Source organism: Pseudophryne corroboree, chromosome 7 (genome assembly GCF_028390025.1).
Source record: "Pseudophryne corroboree isolate aPseCor3 chromosome 7, aPseCor3.hap2, whole genome shotgun sequence".
In the NCBI taxonomy this organism is placed as follows: domain Eukaryota; kingdom Metazoa; phylum Chordata; class Amphibia; order Anura; family Myobatrachidae; genus Pseudophryne; species Pseudophryne corroboree.
The window spans coordinates 162,407,296-162,432,453 of record NC_086450.1 but is presented as its reverse complement, the minus strand read 5'-3'; the positions used below and the strand labels follow the sequence as shown (position 1 = coordinate 162,432,453).

At 43.1% G+C, this 25,158-nt stretch overlaps 1 long non-coding RNA gene across 1 annotated transcript; it reads left to right on the top strand.

The window, feature by feature from the left end:
• Positions 1–5,743: 5,743 nt before the first annotated feature.
• On the top strand, positions 5,744–13,840 carry LOC134943478 (uncharacterized). The gene is made up of 3 exons (XR_010181562.1): positions 5,744–5,984; positions 12,220–12,407; positions 13,575–13,840. It is a non-coding gene; the product is annotated as an uncharacterized LOC134943478 (long non-coding RNA).
• Positions 13,841–25,158: the final 11,318 nt, after the last annotated feature.

Here is a 25,158-nt window from a genome sequence, read left to right as displayed (position 1 = left end):
TGAGCACGATATAGTAGGTGGAATGCACCTGTCTCAAGTGCAGTGGAGAATGATTTCAACGTTGTGCAAGGTTCTGATGCCCTTTGAACTTGCCACACGTGAAGTCAGTTCAGACACTGCCAGCCTGAGTCAGGTCATTCCCCTCATCAGGCTTTTGCAGAAGAAGCTGGAGGCATTGAAGAAGGAGCTAAAAGGGAGCGATTCCGCTAGGCATGTGGGACTTGTGGATGCAGCCCTTAATTCGCTTAACAAGGATTCACGGGTGGTCAATCTGTTGAAATCAGAGCACTACATTTTGGCCACCGTGCTCGATCCTAGATTTAAAGCCTACCTTGGATCTCTCTTTCCGGCAGACACAGGTCTGCTGGGGTTGAAAGACCTGCTGGTGACAAAATTGTCAAGTCAAGCGGAACGCGACCTGTCAACATCTCCTCCTTCACATTCTCCCGCAACTGGGGGTGCGAGGAATAGGCTCAGAATTCCGAGCCCACCCGCTGGCGGTGATGCAGGGCAGTCTGGAGCGACTGCTGATGCTGACATCTGGTCCGGACTGAAGGACCTGACAACGATTACGGACATGTCGTCTACTGTCACTGCATATGATTCTCTCAACATTGATAGAATGGTGGAGGATTATATGAGTGACCGCATCCAAGTAGGCACGTCACACAGTCCGTACTTATACTGGCAGGAAAAAGAGGCAATTTGGAGGCCCTTGCACAAACTGGCTTTATTCTACCTAAGTTGCCCTCCCACAAGTGTGTACTCCGAAAGAGTGTTTAGTGCCGCCGCTCACCTTGTCAGCAATCGGCGTACGAGGTTACATCCAGAAAATGTGGAGAAGATGATGTTCATTAAAATGAATTATAATCAATTCCTCCGCGGAGACATTGACCAGCAGCAATTGCCTCCACAAAGTACACAGGGAGCTGAGATGGTGGATTCCAGTGGGGACGAATTGATAATCTGTGAGGAGGGGGATGTACACGGTGATATATCGGAGGGTGAAGATGAGGTGGACATCTTGCCTCTGTAGAGCCAGTTTGTGCAAGGAGAGATTAATTGCTTCTTTTTTGGGGGGGGTCCAAACCAACCCGTCATATCAGTCACAGTCGTGTGGCAGACCCTGTCACTGAAATGATGGGTTGGTTAAAGTGTGCATGTCCTGTTTATACAACATAAGGGTGGGTGGGAGGGCCCAAGGACAATTCCATCTTGCACCTCTTTTTTCTTTTCTTTTTCTTTGCATCATGTGCTGATTGGGGAGGGTTTTTTGGAAGGGACATCCTGCGTGACACTGCAGTGCCACTCCTAGATGGGCCCGGTGTTTGTGTCGGCCACTAGGGTCGCTAATCTTACTCACACAGTCAGCTACCTCATTGCGCCTCTTTTTTTCTTTGCGTCATGTGCTGTTTGGGGAGGGTTTTTTGGAAGGGACATCCTGCGTGACACTGCAGTGCCACTCCTAGATGGGCCCGGTGTTTGTGTCGGCCACTAGGGTCGCTAATCTTACTCACACAGTCAGCTACCTCATTGCGCCTCTTTTTTTCTTTGCGTCATGTGCTGTTTGGGGAGGGTTTTTTGGAAGGGACATCCTGCGTGACACTGCAGTGCCACTCCTAGATGGGCCCGGTGTTTGTGTCGGCCACTAGGGTCGCTTATCTTACTCACACAGCGACCTCGGTGCAAATTTTAGGACTAAAAATAATATTGTGAGGTGTGAGGTATTCAGAATAGACTGAAAATGAGTGTAAATTATGGTTTTTGAGGTTAATAATACTTTGGGATCAAAATGACCCCCAAATTCTATGATTTAAGCTGTTTTTTAGTGTTTTTTGAAAAAAACACCCGAATCCAAAACACACCCGAATCCGACAAAAAAAATTCGGTGAGGTTTTGCCAAAACGCGTTCGAACCCAAAACACGACCGCGGAACCGAACCCAAAACCAAAACACAAAACCCGAAAAATTTCAGGCGCTCATCTCTACTAGAAACAAATAATTCCCCCCCAAAATCCTAAAATAAATAATTTAATAATGTTTATGATGCTGTATGTAGCTTGCTGCTCAGTCACAACACATGTTAACTTTACCCACCATTTAATGCACCAGCTTTACAGACCCATTTTATTTCCTCAGGTACGCGGCTTCCTATGAAAGCAATTAATCTACTTATACAAAAAGAGTCCCAATTACAAAATGCTCGTGTAATCATAGGATATCCTTTCATCTATACATTTCTCGTTTTAATAACTGCACCGACCCTTAAGTGAACATTTCTGAAATATATGGCCCACCTAGGTATAGCACTTTCAAATGTACTTCATTTATTTACTTTAAATAGTTTTTTTGGCTCTGAAACATCAAAAACGACTGTCTCCTGTTTCATTCTGTTCTTTTGAAATTGTCCAGGTTTTTGAGCTAAGAGTCTAAAGTCATTGCATAAAGCGAAGCCAAGAGGGAGAGCTTTTGAACAGTTCCCACAGCTGTAAAAACAGAGACCTTGGGGCTGTGTGTAGCTACTTCAAACACATGCTTCAGGTGACTGAACACCTTGAATCTCATTCATCAAGTGCTGTTTATATTGGCTGACACACCAGACTTTGGGAATTAAGTTTGTTAGAAAAGATGTACTACATAGCAAGTATGGGAAAAGAACCGTTACCTAAATATATATAAAACAAGGAAGTGCGCAAGGCATAGCAGATTATAACTAAGTATACAAGCTGTAGATTATTATTCCCAGCCTTTATGGAGAGGATGAGACAAATTCACTTACTCCGGTTGAGCGGTTCAGATTTGGGTTAATCCGACACATCCAAGTTTTACATATAGTATGCGAGTCAAGCCTCGTATTGACTCAGGGATTGTCCACACTCCTTAGAAATGAAAATGAGACAAAAATGTTAGACTCTTGTGAGCTTTGAAGTTTGTTACCCACCATTTTGTCCACAGGAATTGATGAACGCTTAAGTATGGGGTCTACGTACTTGCACACATGAACAGAATGGGTCTTGCATCATCATCTGTAGTGCTCCATGAGCCACAACCTTATTGACAGGCTATGGCCATTTGGCGCAAGGAGTGGGTGGAGCTGGGCAGCATTTACAAAAATCGGGGAGTGTCAACCCTGTTTTTTGGGAGTGCCATGGCCAGGGCATTCGATGTAGACTTCCTGGCCTCAGTTACAGAGCTGTGAGGGCCAATCCGAGCAACCTCGGGGTTACTCACATGGCCGAAAAGTCTTGAAGGTGATCTGATGTTGAGTCTTAGGATGCAGCACGTAGTTCTGCAATGGCGGCAGGAAGCATCTTATTCACTCAGACAACTCCTGTGGCAGAAGCATATTTTCCCATGTGAGTTGCATCCATCTCTGAATCAGGCCTAATGATATCATTTTTGGAGTGGGCAAACAACAACGACACAGTATATATACCTAGTGACATCCAGAGTGGCATTGCCGGGGCGTGCTGTGAAAAAGTGGTGTGGCATAGCAAAGGGGCATGGCTTTGAGTCCCGACCCCATTTTTGTCACTATGGAGTTCCCAGAGATGCGGGTTTTCCCCAGAGACTGTGTGCCTGCACTTCCTCTGTGACAGGAGGCGGCTGCTGTATGTTATGTGACAGTGCATCATTCAGTTCCTGTCACTAAACAGGAGCCAGCATTTTAGTGTCACCCCTCAGTGGGTGACACCCGGGTGCGGCCAGCATCCCCTTGTGACACCACTGCATATACCGCACATCAAGCAATTTGTTTGGGGGGAAAAACTATTTTAAACTTTGCATATTTAGTTATGCAAACAGCTGAAGACTGCAACATAGACACAAATGAAGATATAACAGTGGCAAATGGAATATACTACTTAATGCAAGAAAAATTGAGATTACCTTACATGCACTGTTTGAAATCATAACTAATTCTATGAAATGGGGAGTGGTCATCTCAACTATACATATGTAAAGCAAGTGAACATTAATACCTGATATGATATTATTATAGCTGACATTGATAAATAATAATTATAAGTATAGCACTTATTACAGTCATGCAAAACAGCAAGTCCAGCAAATTAAGTAAGATGATTACACAGCACATTTTATTCTAAATCCTAAAGCTATTCATTTCCAAGTTTCATAATTGTGATTGGTGAGCTGAGTATTCTTTAGTCACCGTGCAACAGTATAAGCAAACAGCAGGGATTTTCATCTTATATATTCCAAGGGTTTCAAATAGCTAATTCTGCTATATCATTAGGCATGAATGATTTAGGGTTAAATGCAAATACTACCTTGGTGTGGTGTGGATCATAGGGTCGACAGTAACTAGGTCAACAGTCATTAGGTTGACCACTATTGGTCGACAGTGACTATGTCGACACCTGAGATAGGTCGACGCAGTCTTTGGGTCAACATGAACAAGGTCGACATGGAAAAAGGTCAAAATGTGTTTTTTTTTTTTGTTTTTTTGGGTGTTGTTTTCTTCGTAAAAAGTGACCGGGAACCCCAATTAGTGCACTGTATACCCTCACATGGCTCGCTTTGCTCGCCATGCTTCAGGCAACGTGCCTCGCTTCACTACTGCTGCGCTCGGCACAGGTTACTACTCCCAGTCGTAGTCCATGTGGATCGTAAAGTATGAAAAAGTTCAAAAAACGTGAAAAGCTCATGTCAACCTTTTTCCATGTCGACCATGTCCATGTCGACCTAGTGACCATTTTGACCTATAGACAATGTCGAACTAATGCATGTCGATGGGATGTGGTAATTTTACCTACAATCAAAATCCTGGTGGTCAAAATCCCAACAAGGTCAAAATGCCGTCATTTAAAATTATGAAAAAGTCAAAATACTGACAATTAAAATGTAAACAGGTCAAAAAGTTGACATGAGTTGTTCATGATTTTTTTCATTAAAACCAACTTGTTCATACTTTACTATCCCAATGGACCTGGAGGGGGTATATAGTAGTGTGCCTGAAGCATGGCAAGCGCAGTGAGGCATGCGAGGGGACACGGTAGACTTATATGGTGTCCATGTCATCCTATTTCGACATACACACAAAAAACAATGAAAAACTTGTGTTGACTTTGTGACGTGTTGAAATTTTAAATTTTGGTATTCTGACCTTGTTGGTATTTTAAATGTCGGTATTTTAACTTTGTCTGTATTTTGACTGTCTGTCAATTGTTATCAGGTTTTTGACAGTCAATATTTTGATTGTAGATATTTTATACTAAACCCATGTCGACCAATAGTGGTCGACCTAATGAGTGTCAACCTAAGTGCAGTCGACCTAAAGACCGGATCCCACCTTGGTGTAGCAGCCTAGAAAACCATGGTGCATTGCAAAGTGTGTAAATGAAAACATGCAGGACAGATGGCGTAGTTGTTAGCATTACTGCCTCACAGGTGAAATAAAATCCCAGATGACTGCATGCATCGGGGATAATTGAATATCCCCAAATATCCCCGGGGGATAAATCACCCAATGGTAAATTACTGTGGGCAATTGAACCCAGAGCCGTAACTAAGGGGGGGCTAGGGGGGCATGTGACCTGGGCGCTGGATTGGAGGGGGCGCCGCAATGCTTACACCCCCCTCCGAGTCCCGATGCGCACAGGTCCCTTCGTCGGAGCAGCACAAGGCTGCCGTATGATGAAACTGAAAATAAACTACAGCTCCCAGAAGCCCTTGCTGCGGGAGCTGTAGTTTACTTTCAGTTTCTTCTATGTGGACAGTCATGTGCTACCTGTTCTGCCCTAAGAGGGGGCACAGGGAACAAGTTACCCCAGCCACCCCTTCTGCCTTTGATCACCGCAGCAGTGCACTATTGCACTGCTGAGCTGGAAAAATGAATGACTGCAGCCGGAGGTCCGAAAAAGGGGCGGAGCTACACGGCACTATACTCACAGTGACAGGCCAGCCAGCACCATCGAAGAGAGGAGGGGAGAAGAGCAGCAGCACAGCACAGCACAGCCTAAATAGTGAGTGTGACACAGTGAAGGGACACTGTATGTGTGTGCAACTACTATCATACTTGCCTACCTGACCCTCTCCATGAGGGTGAAAATGCTCTGTTCCTGGACTTTCCTGGTAATGTATGATTGCCATCACCTGTGGTGAAACACCTTTCTTATCAATTTACTAGCTCGCCACAGGTGATGGCAATCATACATTACCAGGAAAGTAAAGTAACAGAGCATTTTCTCCCTCATGGAGAGGGTCAGGTAGGCAAGTATGAACTACTATATGTGTGTGTATGAATGTGTTGTGCATGTGTGTAACTGTATGTGAATAGGTGTGTCACTACATATCTGTATGCGTGCTTGTGTGTCACTGTATGTATGTATGTATGTATGTATGTATGTGTGACTATGTATGTATACAGGTGTGTGACTATGTATGTGAGTGACTGAATGCGTGCGTGTATGTGTTTAGATGTGTGACAGTATGTATGTGTGTGATTTTACATAAGTATCAATGTATGGGGTATTATTTCCTTTTTAACTTCATCTGTAGCCCAAATGTCTAAGGTGGTCATTCCGAGTTGACCGCACGTAGCAACTTTTTGCTGCTCGTGCGATCAACTAGACGCCACCTATGGGGGAGTGTATTTTAGCATAGCAAGGCTGCGATCGCTTGTGCAGCCCTGCTATGCAAAAAAAGTTTTATGCAAAACAAGACCAGCCCTGCAGTTACTTACCCTGTGTGATGGATCCAGCGATGAAGGTCCGGAATTGACATCAGACATCCGCCCTCCAAACGCCTGGACACACCTGCGTTTGGATCTCCACGTCCGGAAAACGGAGAGTTGACACCCCGGAACGCCTTCCTCCTGGCAATCTTCTTGCTGTTGCCGCTGTGACCACTTTCTTCATATGTGGCGTCGCTGCCCGGAGACTGTCGTCGCCGGGCAATGACGCACCTGCACAATGCGGCCGCCGCACACGCGCAGTTCCGACCCGTTCTCACCGCTGCAATGAACTGCAGCGTGCGAACGTGTCGGAATGACCCCCTGAGTCCAGCTAAATGTCTAGAAAAGAAGCTATATAGCAGCTACCAGCCCTTTGCTCTCATGGAGTATATATGGGTTGGGGTTACGTGGCCGGTGCACGGTCAGCATATCGACGCCAGGATCCCGGCCGCCAGAATGCCGTCAGGGGGTGAGTGTAAAAAAGCCCCTTGTGGGCTTCGCTGCGCTGGCCACAGGTTCTATTCCTGCTCTATGCACGACACCCATGAGTGGAAATAGCCCGTTAGCTGGTACTGGCTGATGGCATTGTCAGTCTTCGCACAGAGTTACACTTGGTGGTGGGTTGGTTGTCTGTGCGTGTGTGTGTGTGTGTAGGGGGGGCGCCGGATTACGGTTTTGCCCCTAGTGACAAAAATCCTAGTTTCGGCCCTGATTGAACCCCTCCCCCCTAAGTATATTTATTATTTATCATGACTGTATGTCATAACAGTGAGTATGGGATCAGTCTTTACGTCAACAGTAAGTAGGTCGACACTGTCTAGGTTGACCACTATTGGTTGACAGTAATTAGGTCAACATAGTTTCTAGGTCAACGGGGATTCTAGGTCGGCATGTACTAGGTCGACATGACAAAAGGTCGACATGAATTTTTCACTTTTTTATATTAATTTTTTTAACTTTTTCATACTTTACGATCCACGTGGACTACAATTGGGAATGGTAACCTTGCCCGAAGCATGGCGAGCGAAGAGAGGGGACACGGTGCACTAATTGGTGTTCCCGGTCACTGTACGGAGAAAACACCAAAAAAAGTAAAAAAACTCATTTCGTCCTTTTCTCACGTCGACCTAGTACATGTTGACCTAGAAACCATGTCGACCTACTTACTGTCGACCAATAGTGGTCGACCTAGACACGGTCGACCTACGTCTAATCGACCTAACATACCACAACCGGTGAGTATATCCTTTAAATGTGACTGCTGCTGTTTTACAAATAAATATACTGTAAGTCTGAACCTGAGAGTGGTTTGGGCATTTTTTATATACTGTATACGTATAGCTAGGCTTACCATACTATCCATTTTAATAGGGACACTCACAAATTACACAGGTTCTGTGGCTGGCTGACTTCAAACATGCATTTCACCTGGTTTTAAGCTGCTACAGAACTTGTGTAATTCATTAGTGTCCCGGTTTAATGGGATAGTACGGTAAGCCTATATACAGCTCAGGTGGGTGCCATTACTATCTAATTACATCCTCTGTAGAGTATTCATAACATCACATATCTTGTCTTTCTTTAGTCTCACACCCTCCTGACACTTGGCCAACTTTGTGGGGTATCATCATACAACCCATTAAGAACCTAGCAATCTGGTGGACCATTATGCAATAGGTAGCATCTATCCTTGTGTATCTATGCCTATTTCCCTATAGATTGTAAGCTTGCGAGCAGGGCCTTCCTACCTCTATGTCTGTCTGTTTTTACCCAGTTTTGTTCTATTACTGTTGTTCTAATTGTAAAGCGCAACGGAATATGCTGCGCTATATAAGAAACTGTTAATAATAATAATAATAATAATTACTGATGAAAATAATGACAATTGTGGCTGAAAACATATTAACAGTGGGCGGGATGGACTTCCACATGAAGACATACACATACAGATTCTTACATTAGCACAAGGAAGTGACTAGGCTGCAACAGCTATACAGAAATGTGACCACAGATGCGCCCATCTCAGAATATCTACCCATAAAATAGACTGTTCCTTATTATTGCACATAGATACTTGTTTCATGTGCATAAATATTCCCTATTGATGATATAAAACTTTTTGCGCATTTTAGAACATGTACCAGTGCACAGCAAGCCTGCATTGTCTCAGAGACTCAAGTAACTTGTCATCTGTGGCTGTGCATAAACCACAGTCATGCTTATATAACCTTACATGTAATAAGTAACACTGGACCAAATCTGCCCTCCTGCAATAAATGCAATTAAATATTTCATAAATTGTCATTTTATTTCAGTCCTAAATAAAACACTTGCAGCTTATTACCACAAGCAGAAATACATTTGTTATCTCTTCACGCACCGAGGAGAGGTCAAGGACCCAACCGGGGACACAGGGCGATCTGATAAATAGTAAAGAGTGCTCTTAAAACATGAAGTGTATTAAGGTTCTTTGTTGAACATAATTTAAGATGGAGAATAACTTAGTAATAATTTAAAAGCAACAGCAACACTTACTTTCAGATAACAGTAATTTATCTTATACTGTATGTCTATAAAAAAAGAGACACGATCCTCTATTTGCTAACGTGTGAGGGACTTTGGTTGGATCAAAAGAATAATGAAAGACTAGGACGAAACCCAGTGTCAAAGGAAGATCTTCTAGCTAAGTATTCTTTAAATATTCGTAAGAGGTTTTAATATTTCTTTTTAATCTTTAAGTACATAATGTTTTATACATTCTAACAATATACAGCCGTTGCTAATGACAAAATACATTATAAATCTATACAATACAATTCTTGTTCTGCAGGGTTATTCGTTAATAAAGTTCCCTGTTACATATGTGTATAGTAACAAACGTAACTGCTAATGGAAACACGCAATGTTTGTAAATATAAAACCTTACATGCCATAGAGGGAATAAGACTTTGCACATAGCAGAATTTACTGTGTGAAAATTCACTGTACCTAAATCATTACATTTATAAATATTCATGCAAAAGATTTTATAAAAATAGGTGTAAATAAGCAAATGACTTACATCTATTCCCATTATCCACTAGATAACATCCGTTCTAGAATATCACTTTTGTGGTAAATGTACCGGGATGTCTATGTTAAGAACATTTTCTGGGTAAAGAAAAAAATAAAAAGAAACAATTGTGAATGAAAAGGTTAGAATAATGCATTGTATTAGAATATAATTTTAGAAATTAATGCCTCTTTTATTAGCTAAGGTTGTTTTCATTTAATTGTTCAAATAATTAAATTATTAATTAAATGAACATTACAGGAGGAATTCAGTAGATGACAGTGTAGTGCCATCGGAACACCGCTGAAACATAGACTTTGACGGCAGATAAGAGCCAGTTGGCCCATCTACATACACACACCTACAGAATAGGTGTACTTTTTGTCTGGAGCCAATTAACCACAATTTTTGAGTTGTGGGAGGAAACTGGAGTACTTGGAGGAAATACACGCAAGTACGGGGAGAAGATACAAACTCTACACACTGAGAAGGGAATTGAATCCATGCCCTCAGTGCTGTGAGAGAGTAATGATGGCAATTACACTATCTGTACTGCCCTCAACCGACATTGCCAATTTTCTCTTGCACTCCAGAGATTAAGACCATTTTTATGGGGATTCAGTGACAGCTTGGATCCCAACTTGTACTTGATTGGAGGAATTGCCTGGATAGTAACGTTTCTTGTCTAGTCTTAAAAAGTTCCAGGTGTACCGGTCATCTACGCATGGTGAAGGTGGCACATGTATAGGCTGAACCAATATCTACAGTACAGTAACTTAAAATTTCTCTAGGGAATACTGACATCAATTTCTCTTAAATATGCAATATGCTTAAAATCCTGTATTGCCGGTTTATTGTTAGCAATAGGTTTACAGGTAACAGCAATAATGCAGGGGCTAATAGCAGTAACACAATAATGACTATAACAGTGGTATATGGTATCACCTACGGGAACCAAGTACTGTGCATCTGCACAGTACTGTGACACTCTACACAGTGCAGTGACATTGTCAGGTCGGAGGTTTGACCTCCTGGTGACTCCGGGTCCTAGTGCCATGTTGTATGCAGCATAGGGGCTGAATTTACATTCATTTATCTAGCCTTGAAGGCAATTTGTGGCTTAAAAGAGATAACCCTAAAAGATTGAAATCAACAACCAGAGCACAGTCACCACAACAGTGGTACTTTGGTCATCAATGATCAATGATAACCTATAGAAGTCTCTATCCTGTGATAATTTATCAAGCTTCACATATGGATAAAAAGATACAGTACTGTTTCCCAGGACCCTATGTCTTCTGTCGGTGAGACAGCTATTGTGCAACAAGTGCACTTATCTTTAAAATGTGTGATGATCAGGCATTCACCAGCAAGCTTCTAAACTGTTTTGGGAAGTTCCTCTGTATGGTGTACCAAGTTGCACAACCTGTCACCTGCAAATATTGTTTTATGGGTTAGAAGTATAGAGCAGTCTCTCCATGGATGTTGGCAGAACATGGAGTTTATCACCTCAGCCAATGTGATCTTTCTCTAAATGCACTGCTCAAGTCATTTCTTCAGAATTGGTCATTGAGCAGGAATTACAGGCATAATTGTCAACCTCTCTATATTTGTCGTACAATTATGTGGCCAAAGAGACCTGATACCTACTGAAGCCTTTAGTTGTTGAAAGCTCTAAGGAGGTAATTAATGGACTAAAAAATGCTATCAAATCCGAGCCGCAGTTTTACAATCAGATCTTTGCTGATCTCAAAGCTGAGGGTGGTCAGGAGGACATAAAAACAACTTTTGACAGTGTTGGATTGGTAAATGATAAGGTTGGATAGGCATGAGAAAATGAACTGTGGAGATAACAGTATGCTTTGTTGGTGTGTTATAAAGAAAAGGTTATTTATGGTGTTTGAATTCACAATAAAATGATATTTACTAGAACGTGGTTGTGATATTGTAGTACTAGACAGCTCTCAATCGGCAGCATTCTTTTGAATTTAGGTTGGTCCACAAAAGTGGTGCAAGTAGAAAAGAATTCTTATTGGTAATGGGTGCACGCACCAAAACCGTGTGCCCCCACAAAAATGGATGTGGCCATGTGCCACAAGGGGCATGGCCAATGAAAATGTGGGTTACAGTCATAATCAGCAGGTGACAGGAATAGGCTGACTGAGAGGTAGCGGGTGACTGGGATAGCATGACAGGGAGTGGGTGACAGGAATAGGCTTGCTTAGGCTGACATGAGTGGGGGACAATTGTAATCAGTGGGTGACAGGAATAGGATATGAGAGGGTGACTGTGAGTGTGTGACAGTCATAATCAGTGGATGACAGGAATAGGCTGACTGAGAGGTAGTGGGCGACTGTATAGGATGACAGGGAGTGAGTGATAAGTATGTTGCATACATTAATTAGTTTAAGTCACTTACTCTACTGTTTCTCTGCCTGCCGCACTTGCCGCTGCCTGCCTGCCAACCTGCCAGAAAGAGAGGAGAGACACTGAAGAAACTGAGGATCAGACACCAGTGCACCATACACCATGCCACAATGCCGCCCAGTCCCCAGGGTCCACTGCATGCCAGTGTGACAGTGATGTAATCACCTTCTCATGGCTGCTGGAAAATGGAGGAGGTGCCGCCAAGCAAGTCCTTTGTGCTCGGCGGTGGATTTTGTGAGTAATAGCCGCTAACGGCGGCTATAGTGTAATGTAATGCTGATACATGTGTTCAAACATTATAATGAGGATACTAAAGTGCTTTATACCCTTTAAGGTGATTGAAGAAATGAAAATCAGCTGTATCACTGTGACATATGTATGTTATGTAAGAGGGCACAAGTTCTCAAAACTGACCTTCCGGCCCCTGTCTTAATATGGCTGCCCTCCTGGCTCCAAAATAATGTCACAGGTGGCAGGCTAGATAGGCAGATATATAAATGCGTTGAATATAGGATGTGTGCTATGTGAACTCTACAGTGAGGGGCCCATATGCACCACACCATACACCCATTAAAGATACAACATTGCTATGTACCCTATTTCTGAACAAATCACCATAAATAAAACACCATGTTTCTGAAGATAACACTGGAAGTATGGCACATGCGTAGCGAGCTATAAATTAGAGATAAAGTAGAGAGAGATAAAGTACCAAACGTAGAGAGAGTTAAAGTGCCAACCAATCAGCTCCCAACTGCCATGTTACAGGGAAAAAATGAAAAATGACAGGAGCTGATTGGTTGGTACTCTTCTCCCTCCACGTTATCTCTCTCCAAGGCTTAGATAATAGACCTCAGAGTCTGTGTGATTATCTGTAAATGGGGATGTAGTTATGTGACTGGTGGTCACAATATAGGCACCTACATCCCGAACCCTCACTATACCGATGGTTGGCATGCTGACAAACAGGGACTATTCCCGCTCGTGGGTTTCCACGACACCCATAGAGAGGGAATAGAACCTGTGGCAAGCGCAGCCCGCCACCGAGCCCACAGCGTGGCGAGTGCAGCAAGCCCGCAAGGGGCTTCATTGCGATCAACCCCCACCGGGCATGTAAATGCAGGGGTCCCGCCGTCTGCATTGTGGGAGACCGCCGGTCACAAATACCCATCCCCTGTAAATGTGGTGGTGCAATCTCTTTCAATGGTGAGGCAGACAATGGACATCTGTACATGGGCCCTCTCCAGACTTGATTTTACTTAAAGATCAATTCACTTTTGGTAGTAATTATTGACTAATTGTCCCCAACACACACAACATTGGCTATAAAAAAGGATTCACCCCTTTACTACTTTTCATTTTTGATATTCATAAATGCAACTAAAATTTATTTTGTTCCAGAATTGCAGGCCCCTAATCATCAGAAATGTAAAGAATGGAACAAGAACATTAAACATATTTTAAGAAAAACCTTAAAAAATAAAATTGGATCCCGTGAGTTGTCTTCAACACTACATCATACTGTATTTTGTATTTTGGCATGCACAGGATGCACACTGCAATTTGCACAAGTTCGCCACTCTGGACCAGCCTGGACACCTAAAATGGAGCACCTAATTTCTGCTCTCAGCCTCTGAAATGAGCATCTCTGTAGAAGGTGAAATAAATGATGCCCAGGTGTAATGTGTAAGTGAATTATTTTCAAAACTCACTTTACGCAAAGTTTAATTTTTTTCTGCCATATCTACATTTAAAAAAAAACAACTGTGATCAATGTTTAATAGTAGTTTACAAGTAATTTTCTTATTATAAAATAATAATTATATATTGTGATAAAGAAACTGTGTAGTGGAAGCACATAGTGACTCTGGACTCCTCCACTAAGGCTTTATTTCATCAGGATGACCGCAGACCAGTAACCATTACACAGTAAATCAGAGGTTCCCAAGGCACCCCAACAGTCCAGGATTTAAGTATAGCCATGGCTTAGCACAGATGTTAAATCAAATTGACTTAGGTGCTAATTAAGTCACCTGTGGCCAAGCATGGATACATTTAAAACTTGGACCATTGGGGTGCCTTGAGGACCGCATTGGGAACCTCTGCAGTAAATGTTCATGGCCCTGTCACTAGCTGAGGTCTACTTCCTAGTCACTGTCCAGCTTTCCCTGGGTCAGTCATACAGATACAGTAAATGGCCTAGACAGTCTTAGACTTCTCCCGACTCCTCCTTCCCCTTCCAGACAGGCAAGCAATACACGCACACTTCCTTCATAAAGGATCTCTTTACAGGTGCTCTGGTTAATCACTGGCTTGCTTTCAGCTGCACCAGACTGCAGGGGAGAGGTGCACTGCATGTAAGACACACATTTTCTATCCTCCAAATACATGATGCCCCTGGGTTTATCAGCTAAACACCCATAGTTCCTCTGTAGCACACTGCTCCTATTGCTACAATATATTTTTTTAATAGTTGATAGCATAATAACGTAAATGTATTCATTAGAAAAAGAAAGATGTTATTAATGTGTTTCTAAAGAAGGAGCTTATTCAGAGATAGACATAGATCGCTGCAAACGCAGCAAGATCTGCATCCATCTCCTCATATGCTGAGGGCCGCCCAGCACAGGGCAAGGTCACCCAGCATGTGTAGCGCTGCCTCACGATGCTTCCACTATTTAATTGTGGATGCATCAAACTAAGGTTGACCCTGGCTGCTCTGTCATTAGAGCAGCTGCATGTGAAATCACACATCTGCCCCAAAAATGCTCCTAGCACTCCCCCGTTCAGCCTGCCATGCACTCCGCAACACTACCACATGAACGCCTGCCTTTGTTAATCACATTGCGGCCATATCCTTCTGGGATAGGCAAATTGCGCTGCAGAACGCAGTAGCGGCCAAGTCTGACTAAGGCCCTAAATCCCATTTATAATATACTGTAAGTTGTTACAATCTTCTAACTCAGGTGACCATTTCCTCAGGAATATGCTTGAGTCCTGGACTGTAAAGACCAGCTAAGAGACTCTACTGCCATGTACAATAGGTCTCTCCCACATTGATTTTGAAAAAGCAAGACTGAGTTATACTTTATGGGGTCATTTTAAAAGACAAGACATGCTGTGTGAGTTCAATGAGCAGTCAGCGTTATATGTCACATGAATATTGCTGGTTTGCAAAACTTTAACATTTTAGGTGAACAGAATATGTTTCATTATTAGTTTTGATTAGATTAAACCTATTAGATATTTGAAAGTCATATGTCCAACTTCATAAATGTAATTATGATGAAAAAGAGTATTGTTTGCCTAGCTAGAAGGAATGCTATTACATTCTACTCTTTTGAAATTACAGTACTGTTTCCTATAAACAATTTCCTATATCTGGCAGCAACAGTTCCTTTACAGTAAAATATTAAATGACCATTATCATATTCTCCTCAGAATCTCCCACAGAATCTCCTGATACTTTTTGATGTTATCATCTTGATAGATTAAAGAGTTGCAGAACTTTCATTATATTACAACATATTATTCCTCTGTTCGTATTAAATTGGTTCCAAAAAGGCATAGTGGTTGTCCAATACCCAAAACTGCAAATAGATCTGTGACTGCTGCCTCTTGGGATAATTGTAAAATAAAATTAGCGGAGCTGCTCTCATTACACTGTTTACATAAACCTTTAAAGTACTTGCTTTGAAGTGGGAGTAGAAATGCAAGGCCACCTCAGCCCCCACCTTATCATGCAGTGTCTATGCTGTCTTCTGTCTAGTTGGGAATAATAATTTTTAGTTTACCCTAAGTGATGACATCTTCTAAGTCAGTCTTGTTGGATGGTTTGGCTTAGATTTGTGTGGACACTGCAGTTAACTTCAGCTTAAACTGAAACAGATGCATATGAGGAGTCCATATGCCATTTTATAAGAGCTACTAGGCATGTAATAAATGCACAGCTATGGGATATCAGGGGGTCAGTTTATCGCAGCGGTGCGATCAGGTCAGTACTGCGCATGCGCCGGTGCCTGCAGTGCGCCAGTGCATGCCAAATGGCGGAAGGCCGTCGTTGCCTAGCGATCGCCTCTGCCTGATTGACAGGCAGAGGCGGTCACTGGGCATGAGGGGGCTGGATGGCAGCGTTAAGCCGCAATTTTGGGGGTGTAGTTGGACCATTGGGGGGGTGGGCCGCGGTGGCTGCGTGAGGTCAAACGCAGCCGCTGCGACCCGGGCAGCGAAGAGGTTCTTCCAGACAGCCGTAGGAGCTGCGCTAGCAGGGAGGTACTCCTGAAATTCAAAAGCATCGCTGCTGTGCGATGCTTTTGCACTTCTGCAGGGGGGCTGTCACTGACATGCGGGATGGACTAGCCCTGTGCTGGACGTCCCATCGCATGTCTCAGTGCCTGATCGTAGCTGTGCTAAATTTAGCACAGCTATGATCAACTTGGAATGAACCCCATAGACAGCGAACAATCACAGACAACCAGGGGATCCAGAAAACAATCACAGGCACCACCAGGGGGATACAGGCAGAGAACAATCACATACACAACCAGGGGATACAGAGAGAGAGAACAATCACATACACACAAACTGGGGAGATAGACAGAAAACAATCACAGACACAAACAGGAGATACAGACATTGAATAATCACACACACAACCAGAGGAGATAGACAGAGAACAATCACACACACAAATAGGGGAGACAGACAGAGAACTATCACAGACACCACCAGGTGTTACAGGCACATAACAATTACATACACAACCAGGGGATACAGACAGAGAGCAATTACAGATGCAACCAAAGGATACAGAGACAGAGCAATTACAGACACAACCAGGGGATACAGACAGAGAACAATCACATACACACAACCAGAGGAGATAGACAGAGAACAATCACACACACAAATAGGGGAGACAGACAGAGAGCTATCACAGACACCACCAGGGGTTACAGGCACATAACAATTACATACACAACCAGGGGATACAGACAGAGAGCAATTACAGATGCAACCAAAGGATACAGAGACAGAGCAATTACAGACACAACCAGGGGATACAGACAAAGAACAATCACATACACACAACCAGGGGAGATAGGCAGAGAACAATCACACACACAAATAGGGGAGACAGACAGAGAGCTATCACAGACACCACCAGGGGTTACAGGCACATAACAATTACATACACAACCAGGGGATACAGACAGAGAGCAATTACAGACGCAACCAAAGGATACAGAGACAGAGCAATTACAGACACAACCAGGGGAGACAGACAGAGAGATATCACAGACACCACCAGGAGATACAGGCACATAACAATTACATACACAACCAGGGGATACAGACAGAGAGCAATTACAGATGCAACCAAAGGATACAGAGACAGAGCAATTACAGACACAACCAGGGGATACAGACAGAGAACAATCACATACACACAACCAGAGGAGATAGACAGAGAACAATCACACACACAAATAGGGGAGACAGACAGAGAGCTATCACAGACACCACCAGGGGTTACAGGCACATAACAATTACATACACAACCAGGGGATACAGACAGAGAGCAATTACAGATGCAACCAAAGAATACAGAGACAGAGCAATTACAGACACAACCAGGGGATACAGACAAAGAACAATCACATACACACAACCAGGGGGAGATAGGCAGAGAACAATCACACACACAAATAGGGGAGACAGACAGAGAGCTATCACAGACACCACCAGGGGTTACAGGCACATAACAATTACATACACAACCAGGGGATACAGACAGAGAGCAATTACAGACGCAACCAAAGGATACAGAGACAGAGCAATTACAGACACAACCAGGGGAGACAGACAGAGAGATATCACAGACACCACCAGGAGATACAGGCACATAACAATTACATACACAACCAGGGGATACAGACAGAGAGCAATTACAGACGCAAGCAAAGGATACAGACACAGAGCAATTACAGACACAACCAGGGGATACAAATAGAGAATAATCACATACACACAACCAGGGGAGACAGAGAACAATCACAGGCACAAACAGGGAGACAGAAAGGGCTTGTATTTTAAAGTGTTGCTTGGATTTGTAAGTGTATGTGAGTTGGAAACAGCAAAAGGTGAGTTCTGATTATTCTCTATCTATCCATATAGGGATAGTAATATTGTGAGAGAAAGTTAATCTGATTGTATCTGTACTGTTTTTTTTTTTGTTTGTGTGTGTACTTTTTTTTGTTGTTGTTTTTTTTGTTGGGGAAAAAAAATGTGAGGAGAAAGCCAGAGGGAGGGGGTTGAATCAGGTGTGAGTAATCAGGAGGAGGAGGGGCTGACTAAAGCAGCTGGCTGAGCCTATATAATCAGTGATTAGACTCATTGGAGCTTGCTCATTGTAAGGGCTTGTATTTTAAAGTGTTGCTTGGATTTGTAAGTGTATGTGAGTTGGAAACAGCAAAAGGTGAGTTCTGATTATTCTCTGTCTATCTATAAAGGGATAGTAATATTGTGAGAGAAACTTAATCTGATTGTATCTGTACTGGGTTTTTTGATTGTATCTGTACTGGTTTTTTTTATTTGGAACGAAAACAAAAAGTGTGAGGAGAAAGCCAGAGGGAGGGGGTTGAATCAGGTATGAGTAATCAGGAGGAGGAGGGGCTGACTAAAGCAGCTGGCTGAGCCTATATAATCAGTGATTAGAATCATTGGAGCTTGCTCATTGTAAGGGCTTGTATTTTAAAGTGTTGCTTGGATATGTAAGTGTATGTGAGTTGGAAACAAAAGGTGAGTTAGAATACAGAAAAAGGTGAGTTTTATAATACGCAATCAGGAACACACATATTTGCAGTACCATTAAACTTCTGGTGAGGCTGCAAGGAGCTAACCTTGTGAGTGAGTGAGAGGGTTTCTTACTTGGAGTAGCAGAGGGGCTGTGATTAGGCGTGTGTGAGGGGCATTTTTATTTATTTATTTTTTTAGCTTTTAGCAGGAGCTGGAAGCCGAGTGAAAAGGAGGTGCAGTGAGCTGGAACAACTGCAACTGCTAAGTGGAGTATCGGTGCCGCAGGAGAGGTCCCACTCAGAGGGGGCACTGAAGTACTACGGCTGCATAAAAGCGAAGGACCAAGAACTGCACAAAGATAGATAAGTATAAGCCAGCTTAATTATTGTATAAGGGAGATTGTTTGTCTTCTACCTTTTATTTTTGCTTCTTTTTCTTTGAGAGTAACAGGGAGTTAGACCTTACAAACAATATGGGAGGGGCTGTGATTGGGGACCTCACTCAGTGCATGTCATGCAAGATGTATGCACACCTGGAGCTACTGGCCCAGTGTGATTACATCTGCATGAGTTGTGTGCGAACGGTTGCCCTGGAAGCCCAGGTAACTGATCTAGAGCAAACCGTTACGCGACTGAGGGAGATACACAATCTCGAGCAAAGTTTAGACAGAACTGTGGAGGAGTTGCGGGAGGGGTCACTGGTAGAAGAGGATGATAATCAGGTAGCCATCTGGGTCACAGTTAGAAGGAAGAAAAAGAGGGGGAGGCTCGACCTCTCCGAACTATCAAACCCGAACAAATTTGCCTGACTGGACGAGGAATCGGAGGATGATAGTGAAGAAATGACGGTGCCGGAGGAGACTGCTCCCTCTAGCATCCAGAATAGCGGTCCCTCCGGCGCAGTTGGGATAAAAGATAGTGAGGTACCTAGTCAGATGGTGGTGATAGGGGATTCTATCATCAGGAAGGCAGATAGGGCAATCTGCTACCGGGACCGTGATCGCCGTACAGTCTGTTGTCTCCCAGGTGCTCGGGTACGGCACATCGCGGACCGGGTAGATAGATTGTTGGGAGGGGCTGGGAAAGACTTGGTGGTCTTGGTGCATGTTGGCACCAACGACAAAGTTAGCGGAAGGTGGGATGTCCTTAAGAAAGACTATAGGGACTTAGGAAAGAAACTTAAGGCAAGGACATCTAAGGTAATATTCTCCGAAATATTACCCATGCCACGCGCTAGTCCAGGGAGGCAGAGGGAGATTAGGGAGGTAAATGTGTGGCTTAGGGATTGGTGCAGGAAAGAGGGATTTGTGTTTCTGGAACACTGGGAGGAACTTCTTAGTCAGGCGCCATCTCTTTTGTTGTGACGGATTGCACCTGACTGAGGAGGGGGCAGCGGTGCTGGGGGGAAGGATGGTTAGAAAGTTGGAGGAGATTTTAAACTAGGAGCCTGGGGGGAGGGTTTAGCTAGAAACTACGGGTCATGCAGTGAGAATAGTGGGGATGGCGGTAGTAAACGAAATGGGGGAGAAGTTGGGGGGAAAGTAAGAGCAGGCGGTAAGGTTACTAACATGGGTACTAAAAGAAATTTTACCAAAGCACTAACCAATGACGATTACAGGTCATCATTGCTACATAAGGTGAAAGATGTCCCTAACGCAAGGGAAAATACTTATCTTAGTTGTATGTATGTAAACGCTAGAAGCATTACTGGTAAAAAGGGCGAATTAGAAATACTTGCAGCAAGCAAACAGTATGATATTATAGGCATTACTGAAACTTGGTGGGATGAATCTCATGACTGGACAGTCAATCTAGAGGGCAATACACTGTTTAGGAGAGACAGACTAAATAAAAAGGGTGGAGGGGTGTATCTTTATGTAAAGCCGTTTTTAAAACCTGATATACAGGAAGATATTCAGGAGGGGACTGTAGACACTGTCGAGACATTATGGGTAGAAATTGCATGCGGGGAAAAAAGAATAAAAAAGTTAGTATTGGGTGTGTGCTATAGGCCACCTGGTATCAACAAATCTGATGAGGAATTGTTACTAAAGCAAATTGAAAGAGCAGCAGGAGTAGGAGACATAGTAGTGATGGGAGATTTTAACTATCCAGAGATAAACAGGAAAAACGATTCATGTGATACTGCTAGGGGCAATATGTTTTTAAACACACTTAATGATAACTACTTAGTTCAACTAATTGAGGAACTAACTTGGTACAATGCAATCTTAGACCTGGTATTAACAAACAATGGGGATTTGGTATCAGGTATTACAGTAGGGAAACCCATAGGAAACAGTGACCACAATATGGTCACATTCAATATCAGTTTTCATAAACAGCCCTATACTGGCTCAACTAGGACTCTAAACTTTAGCAAAGCGAATTTTGAAAAGATGAGGGTATTTTTCAGGGATATTGAATGGGAGGGTTTGTTTTTAGGAAAAAATATTATGGAGAAATGAGAGGTACTAAAATTCCTGCTAGCTAAAAATACACTCAAATTTATTCCTATGAGCAGCAAAAAAAGGAATAAAAATCATAAACCGATGTGGCTTAACAAAAAGATAAAGGAACTTATGGGCAAGAAAAGGCGAGCATTTAAAAAATACAAATCTGACGGGGAAACAGAGTCATTTCAGCACTATAAGGAATGTAACAAAATATGCAAAAAGGAAATAAGGGCGGCTAAATTAGAAACTGAAAAACTAGTAGCAAAGGAAAGCAAAGCGAATCCCAAAAACTTCTTTAAATACATTAATAGCAAGAGATTAAAGAAGGAGCGTATAGGCCCTTTAAAAGACAAGTTGGGAGTCTTAAGCAAAAATGATAATGACAGAGCGGGCACACTAAATTAGTTTTTTTCAACAGTATTTACTAGAGAGGACCCAATCCAGGGACTAACACATAATCTCAATAATGAGAATATCCCACTGATAGGTACTTATTTAAGCGAGGAAGTAGTCTGTGACCGATTAAAACATTTAAAGATTAATAAGTCACCAGGTCCCGATGGTACTATTCACCCAAGGGTTCTAATGGAGCTTCACTCTGAACTTGCAAAACCGCTATTTTTGATCTTTAAGGATTCAGTAATATCAGGTATGGTTCCCAAAGACTGGCGTATAGCGGAAGTAGTGCCTATATTCAAAAAGGGAAGTAAAGCTTAACCAGGTAATTATAGACCAGTTAGTCTTACATCTACAGTGGGGAAAGTATTGGAAGGTATTCTAAGAGATAGTATTCAGAAGTTCCTTGAAGTCAATAAGGTCATTAAAAGGAATCAACATGGGTTTATGAAGGACAGATCCTGTCAAACCAACTTACTTGGCTTTTATGAAACAGTAAGCGCAAACCTAGATCAGGGTAAAGAGGTGGATGTAATCTTTTTAGATTTTGCCAAAGCATTCGACACTGTACCACACATGAGACTTATCTACAAGCTACAAGAAACAGGGCTAGGAAGCACAATATGCACTTCGGTCAAAAACTGGTTAGATAATAGGGAGCAGCGCGTTGTGGTTAATGGATCTTTTTCAAATTGGACTGAAGTGCTAAGTGGTGTGCCGCAAGGCTCAGTATTAGGACCGCTATTGTTCAATATTTTCATTAACGACCTAACTGAAGGTCTAGAGAGCATGGTGTCAATTTTTGCAGATGATACCAAATTGTGTAAAGTTATAAATGCGGAGGGGGATGCTGAGTCGCTTCAGAATGACTTAGTTAAATTAGAAGCTTGGGCAGCGAAATGGAGAATGCGCTTCAATACAGACAAGTGTAAGGTAATGCACTGTGGTAACAAGAACAAAAATAACACCTACCTACTAAATGGGGTAAAATTAGGGTATTCTGAGGGGTCCTCATAGATAGCAAACTAAGCAGTAGTACCCAAAGTAGGACTGCAGCAAAGAAGGCTAATAAGATATTAGCATGCATAAAATGGGGAATTGATGCTAGGGACGAGAGTATTATACTCCCGTTATATAAATCACTTGTGAGGCCACACCTTGAATACTGTATACAATTCTGGGCACCTTACTACAAAAAGGATATCCTGGAGCTAGAAAAGGTTCCGAGGTGGGCGACCAAACTAATTAAGGGTATGGAGACGCTGGAATACAAGGAAAGTCTTGCAAGACTAGGCATGTTTACACTGGAAAATAGGAGATTAAGAGGGGACATGAGCAACATTTACAAATATATAAGGGGACAATATACATATCTTGCGCAGGACCTGTTTTTGGTTAGATCAACAAAGAGAACTCGTGGACACTCGCTCAGGTTAAAGGAGAGGAGATTCCGCACAATACGGCGTAAAGGCTTTTTTACGGTAAGGACGATGCGTGTTTGGAATTCCCTGCCTGAGGGAGTTGTAATGGCCGACTCAGTCAACACCTTTAAGAATGGGTTAGATAAATTCCTAATGGATAATCATATCCAGGGTTACGGGGCATAGTCACGCACTATGGTTATTATAAAAAAGAGGGGTAAAACGTAACGGCAGTCATCAACTTCAGTCAAAAATTTTTACAAAATAATCCTGCATAGGAGACCACAAATAGGTTGAACTCGATGGACAATTGTCTTTTTTCAACCTTAGATACTATGTTACTATGTAACTATGTAACAATCACACACACAACCAGAAGAGACAGAGAAGAATCACTGACACAACCAGGGGATACAGACAGAGAACTATCGCAGACACAACCAGGAGATACAGGCACATAACAATTACATACACAACCAGGGGATACAGACAGAGAGCAATTACAGACATAACCAGGGGACACGGACAGAGAACAATCACAGACACACACACACACACACACATACACACACACACACACACACACACACACACACACACACACACACACACACACACACACACCCAGGGGATACAGACAGAGAGCAATTACAGACACAACCAGGGGATACAGTAAGAGAGAAATTACAGACATAACCAGGGGATACACACAGAGAGCAATTACAGACATAACCAGGGGATACAGACAGAGAACAATCACATGCACACACACACACACACACACACACACACACACACACGGGCGGATCCAGAAGAAAATGAAAGGGGGGGCACCATGATAGGGTGAGGGTAATAGTTATATTTACATGCACCTAAGGCACGCGTGCTCCCAGATAAGGGGTGTGATATCACAGGGGGAGTGGCCTCACAGAATATGCCATCAGGTAATGATTGGCTGTAGGAGCGCATCCTGGTTTATTGCCAATGTTTCACCCTGATGAAAAGGCTGATTGGGCCTTGAAATGTTGGTCACCTGTTCCATTAGTTATGGGAACCTGGAATGCACCCCAGCACAATGTAATTATTATAGGTTTTAGTTGGTGGTGGCAGGTGCAGCATACCTTATTTTGGGCACTGCACTGAGACTCAGACTGCAGGACATGAACTGCCCATCTTTGATTAGCAGAAGCAGCCAGCTGGATCTCCAACAAGCAGCATAAGACATCTGCAGGACAGCCCTGTCACAATCACACGGGCTGCCTTCTCAAAGCTGAGGCTGAGTGTGACTGCACCTAGCACGGTGGTAAAGGAAGTGGAGGAGGAAGCACTGGGAAATTGTGCGGTGCAGTGAGGGCTAATGAAGCCTTCTGCATCATCATAAGTAACAGTCTGACTCCATGCTGGCATTTGAACCCCGCATCTGGGCTGGACTCTGGCCGGCTGGCAGTGGGGGAGGTAGGTTGCAGTGTGAGCAGGGGTAGGCTGGAGCTGCAGCTCCAGCCTCCCCATTGGATACCACACAGACTTGCTGTTAGAGCTGCGGCAAGTCCTAGTGCCTGCCGGCTCTTTTTTCATATCTGACTGATGGAAATAGCAGTACTGCTGCTGCTGTTCTCCTTTTGAAAAAAAAAATGAAGTCAGAAATGAGAGGGGGGCAAGGGCCCAAGTGCCCCCCTCCCTGGATCCGCCTATGCACACACACACACACACACACACACACACACACTAGAGATGAGCGCCGGAAATTTTTCGGGTTTTGTGTTTTGGTTTTGGGTTCGGTTCCGCGGCCGTGTTTTGGGTTCGACCGCGTTTTGGCAAAACCTCACCGAATTTTTTTTGTCGGATTCGGGTGTGTTTTGGATTCGGGTGTTTTTTTAAAAAAACCCTAAAAAACAGCTTAAATCATAGAATTTGG